The following is a 15,334-nucleotide window of genomic DNA, read 5'->3' on the forward strand; positions in this document are numbered from 1 at the left end:
CCGGGTCTATGCAAAATAGGCTCGGCATGCGCAGGAGGGGTTTAAAAATGTTATGCGCGTATATTACGCAAGTAACCCTTTTAAAATCCACCCCCAAGACAGTAACTTTGATACTGGTACACGGGCGCACATGTGCGAGTGTATGCCGGCTCACGCCCAAGGACGCAGCCATATTATAACTGACACGTGTGTATGCACGCATGGTATAAAATAGGCTGTATGTGTGTACATGAGTGCACAATTTTATATGGACACACAAATGTGCATGTAAATGCTGCCTCTACTGTGTAAGTGGAGCGATTTTAGTAGACACGCGCACCGACGCAATTAACAGTTTCCCTAGTTCATGCCCTGTTCGCCCATGTAAGGGATAGGACTTCCTAACCACCCCCTAGTTAAACAGCCTCCCTTTTACCCTGTTAGTACCAACCCTTAAAACACTGCTGCCTAGCCTAGAATTTATTTTATTTTATTACTTACATGCCATCCATAGCAGTAGTAAATTTATGCAACAGGAACCCCGGCACACACTTGTGCTAATAGATAGTTACGCGCACATTTCATGTTAAAGTCCTGGAACGTCCATTTCCTGCTCATGCCCTGCCCAGACCAAGCCCACAGCCCATCCTTCTTTAGCAACTTATTTCTGTGCGCACCAGGAAATACCCGCGTACTCGGTCAGCGCAGCATCGGTCGGCCGGACATATTCGCAAATCTACCAGTTTTGGTTGTGACAGGCTTTTAAAATTCACCCCTAATTGTCTAAACCAAGAGGTAATAATGTCATAAATAATAATGCACCATTCATTTTAAATTCAAATGTTTGGCTTCCAATGTACAATTATGGTTATGATGTGCATTCTATGTAAGCTACAAGGAAGTGCAGGGTGTATAAGCCCCCAATTAAAACTTTCTTCTAGTTGCTAGAATGCTGCATCAAGTGATTTAAGGTATGTGCTATATATTGCAATAGTCAACTGAAGACCATTAAAAAGGGGATGATTTAGTTCAATAAACTTATTGGGGCGAATTTTCAATAAGCTGCCTGACAGTTGTACACCCTACTGATATTCAAACACAAACTATTATCACAGGTTAAAAAGTAGACATGCACTTGAAGTCATCTCTAATGGGAGCATAAAATAAACATGTCCTTTTTTTTTTTTCACAATTAAGAGGGTAATTTTACAACCGCCTACATCAGGCTAAAGTCTCCATGTGGAAAGAATTTTCAAAGTGGACATATGTGCATAAGTCCACTTTGAAACTTAGCTAATGTGAGCAGAACCCTGCATGGCATACAAGCCCGCATTTACACTTGCTCCTTAGAAGGTGAAAATATGGGCATGTAGATATATGTGCATATTTTCCAAACTCGTAACTATGTGCATAAATGGTTTCTTCACCCCACTCCATCCCGTGGAATGCCTCTTCCTAGAGCGTTTAAAAGTATGACATCACTTTTGTGCTTACTTTTATGCACCCCCCTCCCCAAGGCAATTTTAAAAAGCCCATCTAACTGCATAAAACAGGAATTTATGCACAAAAATTCTTTTGAAAATTCAGCCCTAAATATGTATATGTAGTAGGGATATGAATCGTGTGATTAATCGTCTTAACGATCGATTTTGGCTGAGGGGGGGAGGGGAATCTGATCGTCTTAGTTTTTTAGGTTAAAAAATCGTTTTATTGGGGGAGGGGGGAGGGCGGGAAAACCGGCACACCAAAACAACCCTAAAACCCACCCCGACCCTTTAAAATAAATCCTCCACCCTCCCGAACCCCCCCAAAATGTTTTAAATTACCTGGGGTCCAGTGGGGGGGGGGGGGGCGCGGCGCGATCTCCTGCTCTCTGGCCACGGCTGCGTTAAGAGAAATGGTGCCGGTGGCCCTTTGCCCTTATCATATGACAGGGCAAAGGTAGCGCTGGCGCCATTTTGGTTCCTGTGACCCGACATCATGAGTGCAGGAGATCGCTCCCGGACCCCCGCTGGACCCCCAGGGACTTTTGGCCAGCTTGGGGGGGGGGGGCCTCCTGACCCCCACAAGACTTGCCAAAAGTCTAGCGGGGGTCCGGGAGCGACCTTCTGCACTCGGGCCGATTTGCCAATATTCAAAATGGCGCCGGTGCTACCTTTGCCCTCACTATGGACATAGTAATTTAAAACATTTTGAGAGGGTGGGGAATTTCTTTTAAAGGGTCGGGGTGGGTTTTAGGGTTGTTTTGGTGTGCCGGTTTTCCCGCCCTCCTCCCCTCCCCCGATTTACGATTTCTGACGATAAATTGGGGGAATTGTTATTGTATCGCGGCTCTAAAGATTTCTGACAATTTAAAATATATCTGACGATTGTTTTAAATCATCAAAAAACGATTCACATCCCTAATATGTAGTTTTTGCCTTTGACCAAGCTCCACCCCTGGGAACACTTCTTTTTGCTGCATCTATAAGTACCTGGATACTTTTAGTCAGCTGAAAATGCACTTAGATTTAACCATTCAACTAACACAACTACAGATACAACCTGCACAATTCACAACTATGCCTTTGATGATTTGCCCCGTTTAAGACTCCTGTGACAAAAATATGACATTAACTACATTTTATCTCCTTTCTAATTAAAAGAAAATAAAATGTATGTGAAATCTGTGATTACAATAGGTAACGTATCAAGGTCGTTTTTCTGCTCTCTGAAACATTGTACATGATCGCTCTTTAGCAATGGAAGGCTATGTCATATCTCATTACTCATTGATCATGAACAGGATATTGTGCAATACTTACAGAGACTATGAATTAAAAACAATGTAAAACTAACTCAGCTTAGCTGTTCATGTTGCCTAGATGAATTAAGATTGCAGAAATGACATCCTGCTTAGCTGTAGCTTTCTGAAAGATTTAAGACACTGTCTTATGTAACCTGTAACCAATGCTACCCAGTCAAATTAAGATTACATCATCACATATTAAGTATTGCAGAAAGAGTGCTTCCAGTTACCATGCCACTGGTGTTGGATGCTATATTGCGTAAGACTTCTGTATTTGGCTGCCAACTCCAGCACCTGCACCTCAGACCTCTCGTCTGAGAGTGCTGCTGAGATGGAGCAGTAGTCACGGGACCTCTAGTGACTGGAAGCAGGTTTGGAAAAGGCTATAATTTCCTTGCCATGAGGAGTCCATATTTCTTTCAATGAAATGCAGGATGTCTGAAGTAAAACAAATAATAATTCTTTAAAATAGAAAAAAAATAAAAAGCTGCAGCTCTGGCTCAAAAAGCATAATGTCTCTTTCTCCTCTCCTCATTGACCTCCACAGGGAAATGTGAAAGTGATGATTCGGATGGGCTGAAGGCAGAGTGGAGGTGGGTGTGGGTAAATACTGAGTCTGTAATTTAAAAGCTTTTCAAGTTTAGACAAAATTTCTCTGTATCTGAATGCTCTACTAAATGTTACAGTTCGGATGTTAAACAAAGGTAGCCTGCACTCAGAGTGCTAATTCCTTTCTTGTGTTTGTTGCAAGCTCTAGCCTCCTGAGATAGAGACAAAAGCTTTTCTTTACCCCAGCTCATAATTATCTTTCATTCCTTCTACCACTAACTTTTGCTTCAGTGGAATAATGTCACTCAGGGGGTCAAAATCTGTAAAGGCCAACAGGGGTTCCACTTTCAATCTCAGTAAATGAGAAATATAAAAACCTCTTGAGAGAATTAACTGGGGCCATGACAACTGGGGCTTCACTGGAAACGCAGAATTAATTTCTCCGGGGCAGCAAGTTCATTCCACACTGTGGAGCCATGTTGACGTTAGCACTGTCATCAGAAGACACTAGCATAACTGGTAAAATGCTTTGTCACTAACAGCGCCCACACACCACAGAGACGTACAGATTTAAAGAAATGGCTTAGGCCTAGTGGGTAGCATACAGAGCTGCTAGGCATTATGGATACTTATCTCTGCCACTTAGTGATTGTGTAAACTTCAGCAAATCAATGTCCACCTTGTGCTTAGCCACACTTTCACATACATATTCTATAGGTTTATGAGACTGTTCACAAAATATTCCATCTTAGCCAGTCTTAATCCTTATTTCAAAGTTCCTGAGTACCAGTTTACTTGAACCAGAATAAAATCAAGATATATTAGCTAGAAATTTCCTTCAACCCATGATCAGCCAAATCACTTGGTGAGATACTAAACAATATAAATGCATCACAGATCACAAGTTCAGAGGTTGGGTGATCATTAAGAGACCTGAGCTTCTGTGTGAGGGAGACATGCCTGACATGGTGTCTGGGTATTTTCTGTCCTATTCTCTCTCTTTTCCCCCTTCTGGCCCTGGGAAAGCTGCAGCAAGAAAATTTCCCACCTCAGCAACCTGGGCCAGGCAGGGTCAGTACAAAAGTATTTGGCGCCCTAGGCATCCTCTCCTCCAAGTTACCTACCGGTGGCAGCACCGACACTATGCTCCCACCTACCAACAGCAGTGGCTCCAGCACACTGCTCCTTTCTTTGGTGGTAAAGCTCTGGCACAGTACCCCTCTATGCTTCGCACTGGCGGGATTTTGCCGCCCCTAAAATGTTGGTGCTCTAGGTGATTACCTAATTTGGCTAATGGAGACATCAGCCCTGGGGCCAGGGACTTCATGGGTACAGTGGAGGAAGGGCAGCCAATTGTTTAAAAAAAAAGGCCTTGGCTGCAATCAGGAGTCTTTTTGCTATGATCAGAGAAGCAAATTCCTGCACCCCTACCTTAGAAGGTAAGTCTCACTTGTATGATTTATGCAATGCATGCTGCCTTATATACAACTCAGTGTAATGGATTTGATGATTTGTAATGTTAAAATGTATTGGCACAGCTCTGAGGGAGCCGGGGTGGGGGCTTGAATACGGTGACAATAGTCACGCACACAGCACCTCTCAGTGAAGAAAGGCATCATTTGTATCTTGGAAGGGGCAGGGGATTTCACTCTTTATCCCTGCCACCTGTGTATTGGTACATGTTGTGGTGAGGTGGTATTGTGACTGACAACAGATGTCATGGCAAAGTATTGGGACATCTCGGAATGCTGCACAGTGTAAGTGAAGAAGCAGCAGCATGGAGGCTCTTACTTTGTAGGCTTATGGCAGGGGTCTTGGGAACAAGCCTAGTTTGGTACACGGCCTGCTCACTATGCACAGTGTCTTATTAACTCACAGCAGCAGTCAGGTATGATGGTAATGGCTGGTTCAGGGTATGTGTTGTGTGTGAACACATTATAACTGTTACAATAAAGCTGTGGCCTGTTTTATTCCTAAATGCATCAGGTTTGATTTATTGCATTTGTCGAGAGGGAGGTGAAATAAGAGTCCCAAATGCCAATTTAATGACTTACCATTTCAGATTGTATTCCCCTCTTAAACAGAATGAGTGTAGTGCTTTTACTTTCTGCATCATGCTAGTCATATATTTAATCTAAATAAATCAGCTTATGACTGCAAAAATATTATACAAACATCCAAGTATTAGTTCATTACTCACTAATTGTGATCTGCAAATTAACATCCAAAGTTTGGAATCACAAATTGCGATTTGGAAATCACTGGATGGGATTTTAAAAATTCAAAAGAGTTGTGGATCATAAATTATGCATTGACCCATCTCTAATGCAAATTCAGTTATTGTAACCTTTTCACAAGCAACACATCATTCATTTTATCTATCATTTTAGTTATATTCATCAGTCTTAATTTTAATATGATGGAGCAGCCTCTGGCTGCCCACAATGCCCTTTTGCACAGTCCCTTCCATAGCACATCAAGCAGTAGATTACAGCTTCAAGTGGCATTCCCTTCCATCATCTTCCTTTCCTAAGGTTTACCAGGTCACTTCTTCCTGGCATCCCCTCCTCCTTCATCCCCCCTGTAGAGGTTTACATGTTTTGGGGCTGATGCAATAATTATGCACAGAAAGCGGGTGCTGAACAGTCAACACCCGCTTTCTTAACATGCCTCCAAGCACCCCTCCTAGGGGCGCCATGCAATATTTAAATTAGGGGTCATGTTAGCAAGGAGGCACTAGAGTCGTTTACATGCCCCTAGCACCTCCTTGCTAACGAGAACCCAATCGGCATTGGCCGTCTGCCAGTTAGGAAAACCGAAGCTGAGTTTATTGCACAGCCAGGGGGATCAGGAAACAGACGCTTGTCAGTTTAGTGTCTGTTTCCTGCACCCAACTGCCGGCTGGTTTTTTTTCTTTTTTTTAGTTTATTTAGTTGTTTCTGCTTTTCTGTACTAGTTTAAGGAGCGCTCAGCAATTAGCGCCTGCTTCAGCATTAATTTCTGATCACAAAAATGTGCATCCTGGATGCACATTTTTTTCTTACATCGGGAGTGAATAGCTAATAGGCACATTCACATACATTTGCATCTGATGAGCGCTATTAGTTCCACTCCTTGTTGGACGAAGGTTGTAGAAGCGCTAACTAATCCCCTTATTGTATATAAGTGCCTCTACAATGCGCGTCCAACTGCAGGTTAACAGTGCGCTCAGCTGAGCGCACTATATTGCATGAACCCCTTGGGTTGTGGCTAGGGATGGTGAGTTTGTGAGGCGTCAGTTCATCCCTCTCCCAAAGCCACATTCATGGTTCTTCCTTCAGTGTCTGCCCTCTTCTTCCTTTCTCCTCTAAAATTTATTGAGATATTTTAGACATTTACTCTCGACTGCTCAACTCTGTGTTTCCTTTCCCTGCCACACTTAACATATATCTTCTAAGTGTTTCAAGAGATTCAGCTGATGAGGGTGGTATGTATTAAATAAGGGGCAGAAGAAAGGAACAGATATATTGTCCTTATACTATATAAGCTGTTTGTCAGACCACTTTTAGAATACAGAGCTCAGTTTTAGGCAACTATCCACATAAGACATATCTAAATATTAGAAAGACTACAAAAGAGGGTTATTAAACTAATAAAAGTGACACAGGGAATTTCTGTCTGAAATGGGGTTATTTACTTTAAAGATGTTTAAGAGGAGATGCAATTAAATTATACAAATATATAGACTTTTAACAGCCTTAAATGGGATCTAGCATGTGATCTTTTTACTGAAAAGAGCAACAAACAAAACAAGGAGGCATACTCTAACATTAACGGGTAACAGATTTCATCATCTTCAAAGAAAGGCATTTCCTACTCAGAGAAGTAAACGTATGGACAAGATTTTAGATGAAAAAGATGTTGGTGGGTAAGATGATATAGTGCCACATTAGGGAAACACGTTAATTTCAATAACTATGAGCTGATGATCATATCTGAGTCAGAGAGGATTTGTTTTTTTTTCATAATTGCTGAATTGTCTATACACTGTAATATTTCTGTCTTCTCCAGGAATATCATGTGGAGAGAACTGTTAACCAATCAAAAAATGTTTAAAGTAGATGGACTTCTAGGCTTTATTCAACCTAAGCAACCAGTTAGCTGCATAAATCACTCGTGTATTTGAAATTTTAAAGATGTCCTTTTTAGACTAGAAGGTCCATTGCACAATGGGACCATTCAATTACAGCTCACTAAAGAGAGAAAGGTTTTACTGATTCATAAGCTGAAAAACAAACTTGAAACATCACAAGTTTACTCAACTACAACTAATAACAGCAACCGGACTTTGTGTAAATGGTCTTGTGCCAAGGTTCAAAAAGGAAGGCATGGTGAATAGCAAATTGGGATGGTTGGCCATCAGTGAAAACACAATTCCGAGTCTGAAAGCATCAGTCCGGATGTACCAAATAGCAGAGAACAGGCCAACCATGAGCATATAATGAAGCATTCAGGGCCAGCCAGGCTTCACGATGTGGAATGCATTGCAATCTGTGCAAGCCTCGTTATGCCTTTTCTGGTGTGCAAAGTCATTCCAGTTATATCAGAACCTATGGGAAAATATGAAGGAAGCCCATAGAGCATGCTTGGGCTGTAACATTAGTGGGAACTAGGAACAAGCAGCCAACAATGCTTGTCCAAGCTTAAATTGGAAGTCTCCCTCATTTGCATATTCTCTCCAACATTTATGTGGCCTGTATCAAGAAGATATAATGGGGAGAAGGGGAGAAAGGCAGCAAGCAGATACAGGTAAAAAATTTTTTTTTTTACAATTCCATAACAAAAAGAAAAAAATAGCCTAGCAAGCTATAGAGCATAAACAGCATCTGGCATACAAGGTCAGCATGTGTCCCAGTGCAGAGAAATACTTTTCTCTATCTCAACAGTATTTATTCTCCTTCACTGATTGACAGCTGGCTTATCCATGAAAGTCCAGCGCTGGCAGTGCCCTAGCAACACTCACCTTTCTCTTTTATGTATCACTTGCTCACTCAGTACTCATCCCTGACATTGCTGTCATGGCCAACAACACCCTTACACAGGGGACAGCTAAAATAAGATCAGTGGGGAATGAGGCCTCATCTGCTACATGCATGGACTCCATTGCTTTGCCATTTTTAAGGGAATGAAATTATGGATGTTTGAGAAATGTATGAATGGACTCCCTGCAGAGTTTCCCTTTGAAACTAAGATGGCAGAGGAATGAAGGTACTTTGTACCCATGCATTTGATGCCTACTTTGAAGCAGGTACAAAATACTAGGGATGTGCAGAGCAAAATTTTATGTTCATATTTTTTATGTCCGAAAGGGGGTCCCACTTGCGGCCAATATGGACATAAAAAAAATCCAATGAGTAGGGTATATGTACATATGTGCAAAAAAAAAATTTAAACCTCCTCACCCTCCTTAATCCCCCCCCCCAGACTTACCACAACTCCCTGGTGATCGAGCGAGGAGTGAGGACGTCATTTCTGCAATCCTTGGCGAGAAGCATGTGACGTCGGTGGCACGTCGAGTGACGCGGCGTCACGTGATTCCCGGCGAGTTCGCGCCGGACGGCTCGTTCGGCCCAAAAAGAACTTTTGGCCAGCTTGGGGGGGCCTCCTGACTTATCTGGCTAAGTATCGATATTCAGTCTTAACCAGTTAAGTTATATGGGTAAGTTATATCTGCCAACAAGCAGGTTTAACTTAGCCGGATATAACTTATCTAGTTAAGTAGAGGCTTGACTGCTGAATATCCCTTGTAACTTAGCCGGATAACTCATATCCGGCTAAGTTACTTGAACACCCATCTTTCAATTTTGGAAGACAATTTTGGAAGACAAAATTTTTATCTTGTTCAGAGCAAAAAGAAATAAATAAAGTATCCTTAGTTGGTATAATATCAATAGAGGTGTCTTAAAACGAAGAGACCCCTGGACTCTGATCCATTAAAGAATCAAACTTACTCCCTCACATTGCACTATTTTCTGTCTGGGCAGATAGCAAATCCTTGAGACAGAATTACCAAAATAGTTAAAATCTCAACTAAATACTTTTTTAGCATTTCAAATGGTGATAATCTAGTATAAGGAAAGTTAAAAAATTGTAAATTCTTAGATCTTACCTGATAATCCAACATCTCAATCTGATTATGAATATATAGACTATCCTTAACATATGATCCACCCGCACTCTGTAATGATTGTAATTGAGGATTAACTGAGGCTACAGAATTTTCAAGTTCCTTTATTAAACGATTCTCATGCTCAGTCAGTTTGGACCTAGATTCAAAAGCAAAATTATTCAACTAGGAGGCAGTATGAAACAGAGTTTTCTCTATCTTAGCCACCATCCTCCAGACATCTACAGTAGTCACATTTGCAGACTCTTGAATATCACCATATTCGATAGTATTAAAAGAGACCGATGTAATAAAAGCCTCCACTGAAAACTCTCACTCACTTACAGGCTGGAATCACCAATGTTAAGGCTCTTAGTGCTGCCCCTACTCCTGGTAAATCTCTCTCCCAGTGTGCACTGCTATAAGCAGGGTTTTGTAGCTCTCAGGGAGGGTGCATGAAGAGAGGAGGGAGGTGCATGTCGCAGGGAGGAGAAATGAACTGAAAATTCTCACGTATTCATTGCTGGTAGGCTGGAATTGCTGATGTTAGTGCTCTCAGTGCTGCTCCTACTCCTAGTAAATCTTTCTCCTTGTATGGGTAATTTTGAAAAAAATGTTATATATGTAGTACCAAGGAATTGCCATTAGATGGCACGATAAATGGTAACTGAGCTTATTGCATATGATTCAATGGGAAGTTTCTGGATAAAGTTCATGATGGATTGCTTGCTTTATTTATTAAAATTTCTGAATCACTTTGTCCAAAAACTCTAAGTGATTTACATAAACGTGCATAATAATCAACAAATACAATTGACATAAAATTAAACATAAAATGACAAAGTCAAAATTGAATAAAAACATTAGAAAATCTAAATAAAATTAATTCATTGGCAGATTGTAAAACCTATAAAACTGTTAAACTGTGCCCAGCTATTCTCTACAGTAACATCGCATAAGGATTGGAACTCATACAGCACAAAGCAATTAAAACTGTATACAGGTTCTACTAAATAAACACTTGATTCAGCAAGTATAGCTTCAGGTCGGCTCTAAATTTCTTTGAACATACCTCAAGCCTCAAGTACATGGGCATAGAATTCCATAGAATAGGAGCTCCAACAGAAATAGCACATTCTCTAGTAAATGCCAGCCTAGCCGTTTTTATTGAAGGCACTTCCAGCAGGCATCTTTACTGAGATCTAAGGCTTATCATTGGTTGATAAATACATAATAATGAGTTAACCCAGGGGAAAGAAGAAGAACTAAGCAATTCATGAGTCATGAGTAATACTTTCATTTGACTCTGAAACAGACTGGAAGCCATTTGAAAGACAACAGAATGGGAGAAATGTGATCATGGCGTTTTGCTACAGTGATTAAACGTGCAGTGGAATTAAGAAGAAGTTGAAGTGGTTTTAAAGTTAGTTTGTGAAATCCAAGGTATAAAGAATTATATTAATCGATGAACAGAAGCAGTGATGCCTCGACCACTAACTTGAAATCATTCGGCTCAAGTAGGTTCTTTAAGCCATGTAGTACTCTCTCAATTTGAAAAAAGCATTCTTTATGACACTTTTAATCTGTACAATAGATTGTGTGACATGTTGGTTCCTTCAAGAGGTTGGGAAGTGTTTCACGGTGTATAACCGGAGTGATTTGTAATTCCCACAAGAACTTCGGTATATAAAAATTAAAAATAAATAAATAAATAAATAAATATATAATCTTGCTTCAAGTTTAGCAGGAGGAAATACCAGAAGACTCTAGGATGCTTAAAAGTCTGAAGGGAGCAGCCAGCCACAGCTATTGAGCCTGGGGACACCTCCTTTTAGGAGATGGGCCTGTAGAGGCTTTTCCCCTCAAAGGAGAGGCCCGAAGCTGATGAGGAATTCTTCTCACAATTAATTACCAGGGGACCCGGTTTGGGTGTCCCATAGGAAGAGGACCAGGAGGAGCAGGCCCTATTCCAGAACTGAAGAGAGCAGAATAGAAAAGAGCTCACATGAAGGATTGTACCAAGAACATTGGGAAGGTCCATGAATAATGCTGGGTAACAAAGGTACTATGCCTAGAGAAAGGGAAACTCTGTTGACCCATTATGGGAGTATTTGACAAAGATGAAAACTGATGTTGATGTGTAAAGAGGAGTTTAAGTTATGGTACTGATGGTGGGGTGGGATATTGTGAGTATGGGATTTGTGATGTGACAGCTTGGAGAAATTAACTTGCTGATGACACTTTAATTGATGTTTTGAACACTGCATCTTGGCTGTCAGAGCCTGTGAACTCTTGTAAATTTAGTAATCCTTTACTACCCTCTGTCATCTTGTAAATAGTTGCTGGTTGGTAATCCCAGAAATAAAAGTTTAATGTTTTCAAAACTACAGTAGCTTCGACTGTGGGATGCCTTGACTGCCAGCAATCAATAATGAGTTTGGGGGGGAGCAGGGTTCACAGAGGGAAGTCCTGGGTGGATGGCCTTCTTATTCCAGCACAAGAATAGAATATACAATCCTTCTGCCTCTAGCCTGGGCCCACTACTCCATCTGCTTGATCCACATTGCTGACTCCTAAAACTGCAAGACTGGCATGTGGCCTCCACAGGTGCCAGACCCTCTCAACATTTTATGTGTCTCATCCAGAGGTATTTCAGGTTCCCTCTCCCAAACTAAGCCCATTCATTGTTCATTACTCTGGGGTGAGGGGTGGGACATTTTCGAGCAAACTTGTTTACCTACATAAAAAGTTTGGAAAATTATCCTCTCAAAGTGCACATTTTGTCCTTGGCAGCTTCACAAAAGGGAAAAAACATACCATAGGTAAAGACGGACAAGCGAAAAGCTTCACAATTGTTATATGTAGGCAAGTGTCCCCCGGCACTTTTTGCACCGGTTTTTGCTTGCATGTTTTTTCCTCTTGTTTTTTTTACCCAGCCTTAAAGTTGTAGAATTTACATTCTGAGGCAACAAAATGTATTTATTAATGGAAAGTTTCATCCCCTTGGTTTTGCAATAATCTAAAGAGTTTCATGTTCCCAGTAGGATTAGGTGGTGGGAGTTTACTACCCCATGTTGTATAAGCCCTCAAGTGATAACCATCCTCAGTTCATGGCTCCTTGGGTGACAAATGCACTATTTCAAAATCAGGCAGGATTTTTGCTTTTTTTTCTCACTCTTAATATTTCCTCAAATAAAAATGTTGCAATCTTTGTTGTGTGTCATTTTTTTCCATTTTCCATTGCAGTTCTTTCTCCATCTTTTCAATCTTTTGTCTTTCGTCCACTTACTTTTTCCCTTTCCTTTCTCTCTCTTTCTGTTTGTCCCCCTTGTAAAAGTTCCTCAGTTTTTTCTGTCTCCACTCCCCATCTATTTCTGCTTCCCTTTCAACTTTTCCTACACTCATCTACACAGTTCCCAGCCTTGCACAGAGAGTCTACATATGCACAGGTTTCCTTTTGAGCCTGCTGGCCCTTCTTACAGTCCCTTCTACTCTGTTAAACTCCCCAAATTGGCTCCCTGACTTCTCTCAGGCTGAGACACTTTGAGAATATCCCCACTTCACTCCTACTTCTCATACCCTGTAAGCCCTGGATGGGGTAAAAGCTACATTCTCTTTGTTGATCTGTGACTCTGAAGTAGCCACAGTCCTAAAGTGAACCATGCCCAATGGGGCTGTACCAGGCTGTCACTGACATAGATTCCTGACCCACCCTCTGCCCTCAGGATGAACCTTTCTCACTACAGCCTTCCTACAATCACAATAATACAGCACTTACAGGACTTCACTTGGGAGGAAATCACAACTTTAATATAACACATCTTCTGTCCATTAAGCCTTGCACAACTCTGTGGCATGCAGGGGCGACAAAAGCAAGAGACTAGCAACTGTGGGAGGACAATGGAGGAAGAGAACGGGAGGCCTTCAAGTAGAACAGGCTGGCGGAGGGGGGCAAAACAGACGGTTTCCCACAATTCTGCAGCAAGGAGGAAATTCCTTGGCAATTGATGCAGAATCAAAGGAAAGACGAGGACCTTGCCAATAATCTAATATGCTCTAGGTCAAGTAGAGCTCAAATTTGGCGGATTTCAAATTGATTCAAGTTTGAAAGAATCTTATATATTTTCGCAGAGATCAACAATAATTGTTACGTCTTTTGCTATAAAAATCTGTCAAACTCTCAACAATCCACTGTAAATTACTCTGGCTCTATGGTAAATTTTTTCACCAAATCAACGATAGAGTTTCCACACATGTCTACAGATTTGGACAGCAACAGCACATCAGATGTAAAGAAGGTTCACAAACCAATGCAAGAAATTCAACAGACTGTGTGTAAATTCAGCACGTTAGTTTATAAAACATTTTTTTGTAAAAGTTATATTATTACAATTGTTGTAATATATAATATGATGACACACTTCTAATTAACCCATACCGCTGCTATAGTCCAAAGACTGACAACTCTAGATTGTAGTTGGAAAAATGTAGCTTTTTCTGAAAAAGCCAGGGAAAAGTCACACAATTGTTTTAGGAAAATTGAGACCATCTGAGTTATATGAGAAAGGTTCCTTCTTAGCAGATATTTTTCAGTGAATTAAATGTTTAGGAGTGAATTTTAAAAGCCCAGCACTCACCAAAACCGGGAGAGACGCAAGTATGTCTGGCTGGTGCATGCTGAGTGGATTTTAAAAGCTGCCCATGTACGCGCATATCTCCCGATGTACGCACAAATAAGAAGTTGCAAAAAAGGGGCAGAGAGTGGGCATGGTCTGGGCAGGGCATGAGCAGGACATGGGCATTTTAGGACTTTTATATGAAATGTGCATCGGGTCCCCTGCCGTGTAACTTTACTACTGCTATGGATGGCACATAAGTAATAAAATTTAAAAAATCTAGGCTAGTCAATGGGGCTTAAAAGGTTGGTGCTAACAGGGTAAAAGGGAGGCTATTTAACTAGGGGTTAGGAAGTCCTATCCCTTAACTGAACTGGGAAAACTAGTAATTGCGTCAGCGTGCGTCTACTAAAATCCCCCCCACTTAAGTGGTAGAGGCGGCATTTGTGCACACGTGTATGTGCATACAGCCTGTTTTATATCACATGCACATAAATGTGCATATGTTATAAAATAGCCGGGTCCTTTGGCGCAAGCCAGAATACGCACGCATACGTGTACCCACGCGATGGTATCAAAGTTACCATCTTAGTCTTTAAGGCATATCCTACACATTTCAGTAGATCTTCTGTCTCATAATTTGGAGTTCAAGAAGCTCGGTAAATATGATTAGTGATTTATGGAGGAAAATGATTTTTTTTTCATTATCTTGTGGCTGCTAGGAAAGCAGATGTTGCAGATGTATTTACGTTTCAAATTTGTTTTTACATATTTATATATATATTTATACTTATTGATTAAGGACACCTGAGTATTATTCCAACATACATATTACCTAAATAGGGAGACTGGTAATCTCTGTTGCGTGGCAGAGGGATAGATAGACTTTCACCTCCAAGTTACTGGCTTTCATCTAGGTCTGATGTGACCAAAAGTAATTCCCATCTGAATGTCATGTGTGATGCCATTTTTTTCTACTTCTTTTCTCCAGCTTTCTTTAAACAGCATGGCCTACTGGTTAAAACAATGTGGTTGGGAATCATGGAATCCATGGTTCAAATCCTTCTTCCCCTACTAGCACTTGAGGTGACCTTGTGCAGGTCATTGTCTTCTGTTGCTCCAGATACTCAGATTGGTAGCTCTTTGGGGACGAGACACCATACCTGACTTCTTAGCCCCACTATACAGTGCTGTGTAGATCTACTAATGCTAACAAAATAAATATTATTATTTTTGTAAAAGCCTATTTAAATACCA

The 15,334-nt window shown here is 41.0% G+C and overlaps 1 long non-coding RNA gene across 2 annotated transcripts in view; it reads right to left on the reverse strand.

Moving 5' to 3' along the window:
• LOC115090125 overlaps positions 1 to 9,894 on the reverse strand; it is a 30,127-nt gene extending 20,233 nt beyond the window's left edge. Inside the window, exons 1-2 of one of the 2 annotated variants that reach the window (XR_003856314.1) lie at positions 9,807 to 9,871; positions 9,465 to 9,621 (exon numbers count right to left, since the gene is read on the reverse strand). This is a non-coding gene — a long non-coding RNA (uncharacterized LOC115090125). Of the gene's footprint in view, positions 1 to 9,464; positions 9,622 to 9,806 lie in introns of both variants that reach the window. The other variant, XR_003856315.1, reaches the window with a different exon arrangement.
• Positions 9,895 to 15,334: the final 5,440 nt, after the last annotated feature.

Source organism: Rhinatrema bivittatum, chromosome 4 (assembly GCF_901001135.1).
Source record: "Rhinatrema bivittatum chromosome 4, aRhiBiv1.1, whole genome shotgun sequence".
NCBI lineage: Eukaryota > Metazoa > Chordata > Amphibia > Gymnophiona > Rhinatrematidae > Rhinatrema > Rhinatrema bivittatum.